Consider the following 3,399-nt stretch of genomic DNA (forward strand, 5'->3'; position numbering starts at 1 on the left):
AATTATAGAAGAGTTCAACTTAAAAAAAAAAAAAAAAATCACACAAGAATCTTTGACCTGCCTTATCTGGCTGGACTTTTGTTCCTTTTCTATCTTGCAGCTTATATTCCTCATGCTCCAGTTCCTCCCACCCCCCAAAGCCCACAAGTGCAGACTGTTCTCAGGTGCTGCTGCTAATAACCTGCCCATATAGACATAAGATCAGCCGTTTGTCTGCTCTATCCCACCCTTCAAAGCACGCTATTGAAAACACTTCCTCAATTTTGCAGTCCAATTGTGCATGGGGTAAAAAGCACATGCCTTCTCTTCTCAACTCCCATCAAGTAGGTACTTAAATAGCAGCACTCAAGGCTGCACTATGTTTGTAGAGACTTGGAGAAAGGAAGGATGTGCAGAAGTTAAAAAAGGAACTCATGGGGGTAAATCCTTCCTTCCCATCAATTCTAGGCATCGTTTCTCAGCAATAGCAGGAGGTGCAGCTGTTTCACAATGTGAGGTTTCTAAATTGTTTGCTGAAGAAGAAAAAAAAACCACAGACAAAAAAACAAAACACAAAAGACAAACAAACAAACAAACACCCCAAGAAAGACTCAGTCAGGATATGGGCCTTTCCTTTACAAGAGTTTACCCAAAAGGTGCACAGTGCAGGATACTCTCAGCCAGGCTCAGAGAGCAGACTAGTCCATAGCATCAACAGGACAGCAACACCCAGAGGAGACAGGAATCCACGTTCATAGATCATCGCCAGTCAAGCACGGAACGAGAGTAGGTTGGATATACTCAAAACATCCACATGCACCCCCCCAGTTTATTCCCTTACGTGCCCATAAAGTGCCATCTCTTTGTACAGCATCCTTCCCTGCTTTGTCACCTCTCCGCTGGAAACAGGACCATGCCCATTTCAGGAATTTGCCTTCCCCTCTTAGAAACCAGAGGCTGAATGCCCAGAAACAAGAGCAGGGTGCCTTTTGATCATCCAGTCCTCCGCTTCCATAGAGGAGAAAGGCAGCTATTTATATAGTACCCCCAGGATGAAAGTGCTCTTCTTCCAAAGCAAAGGGGCACCGAGCTCTAGATAGAAAGTGATTGTTGCACGGCTTCAAAATCCCCGTCAGGTTGCATGTACCAGGAAGATACACCAGGGACGTTGCAGTTCCCTCCTCCCTCCATATCCTGGATCACAGGAGGCCAACCTGCAACTCCAGAGCCACATGCAGCCCTTCAGAAGTCAATATGCATCTCCTTGAATCTTTGCACAAGCACATGTGAAGCTGGTCCCCGTGTGCTTGTGCAAAGATTCAAGGAGATGCATATTAACTCCTGAAGGGCCGCAGGGAGGCCACCCCTGCCTTGGATTGACCTCTTCTATTCATCAGCATCCTCAAGCCAGGCAAGAAAAATATTAAGATTTAAATTTGTTAAAAAATGGGTTGAGTTAGCCAAGTGCCCCACTGGGAACACGCACGGTTTCTGAGACAGAGGGAAAAAACCAGCCTGCAGGACACCCATATTTTCATGGCAAAAGGAGGAGTGCTCAGCCTTCAGAAACATTTGCACCAACTTTTCTCGAGATCCTGCTGAAGTCTTGAGTAAGCAGGAAGGCACCCACCTAGTGCCTACCAGCAAGACTTAGTCTCAAAGATAAAAAGGTGCCATTGTTAATCCTAGAGTCTTTCCACACAGCAGATCCAGTTGGGCATGTCTCCAAATACACCTTGGCAAGAGCTTAGATTTAACCTGGAGCACAGCGAAGCTCAAGTCCACCTTGATTTGTTTGGTCGGCAACAAAACACACGCTGTCTTCCAAAGACAGCGGAGGGCTGACTAACCATCCTCAGCGGGCTTGTCAGGTTACAGACATGTCAGGGCAAAATTACTGGAGGCCAGCATCTGCTTCTGAGACACGTTTCCAACCCATCTCCTTTGAGGAGGTTTCTATTGTTGCTACCCTGGAGGTCCCTACATAGGATTCATAGATGTTGGGGTCGGAAGGGACCTCAGTAGGTCATCAAGTCCAACCCCCTGACCTGGGCAGGAAAGAGCACTGGGGTCAGACGACCCCAGCCAGGTGCTTGTCCAGTCTCCTCTTGAAGACCCCCAAGGCACCACGTCCCATGGGAGCCCGTTCCAGATTCACGTAACAGTTAGTGCTCAGATTCTTCCTCATGGCAGGGATCTTGGTTCTCAGGTCAGTGGTTCAGGATCTGATTTTGAGCCAGACTTACTCATGCTATCATTTTATTTGATGGAAGGATTACAGACTCTCTTTGCCTTTTTTTTTTTTTTTTTTAAATATGTAGTTAATTAAAAAACAAACTTGTTGTATTCCTGTTGAACCAGAGTCCCTTCCCCCTACTGTGCCTCTTGATATCCTCACTAGTTTCAAGTCTGATATTTTCATGGACATGCACACCTGAAGATCGAGTCCCAAATGCAAGACGCTTTCTTTCCTCTGGAGCAGAACTTCCGACTGCCTTTTCTAATGCAGCGGGCTGTGGCTCATGAAAGCTTATGCATTCAGTTAGTCTATAAGGTGCACCTCTACCTTACCTCTTCAGACATGGCAGGCAGAAGGTACTACTGGATTATGTCATTACATCTGTCCGCCTTCAAAGGAGTTACCCATGAGCTTTGTCTTCCATGCACTGGGTTCAAACACCAGTTTTTACACTCACACAGGTTAGTTCTTGCCTTTCCTAATTCACAGCCAGACTGTCTTATTTAGCTGGCCACTAAATAAAAAGGCAGGCGGGTGTTTGCAGTTGGTGCAGAAAAAGTTTGTGGGTAAGTGATCACAGTGACTCTTTTTAGCCAGCTGCCACATGCTCCACCAGATGACGTTAGGTGCAAAAATCACAGCGAGAGCCTTGTGGTCACGAGGCTATTGCGGGACAGATGAAAGGTAGAGGCTTGTCTAAACCACAGAGTTATGGGGAAGAGAAATAGGAGATACTTTCATCATGTCTTACATATAAACAATGACAGGGGTTGTTACTGGTGCCTTGAAGAGGGCTGGTGGATCTCAAAAGGGAGGGAATAATGGAAGACAGGTAGGCACTTCCAGGAGGCACTCATACAGCCTACTCATTCGGGAGTAGCAACATCAAGCCACATGCCCCACAAAGCCACCAAGCAAGAAGGGCAGTCTCCACAGCCAGGCTCCAGGGGCAAAACAGCTAATTATGGCCTAGAAACCACGTCCAACATGCTTGTTTGTGCATCACTAGGATGGCATGTAGATGTTGCAATGCAGCCTTCCCCAGCTGCCTCAGAATTAAGTGCATGTTTGAGGAGTCGGGCTCAAAAGCCTTTTGGAGGAACGATCATGTATCTAACAACTGACATGCCTTATTTTATTTCATGTTCATGATGCAATACTTCCCAAGTATCAGCTCAGAC

The sequence above is a fragment of the Gavialis gangeticus genome, unplaced genomic scaffold, assembly GCF_001723915.1.
Source record: "Gavialis gangeticus isolate Ggan-Ray unplaced genomic scaffold, GavGan_comp1, whole genome shotgun sequence".
Lineage (NCBI taxonomy): Eukaryota > Metazoa > Chordata > Crocodylia > Gavialidae > Gavialis > Gavialis gangeticus.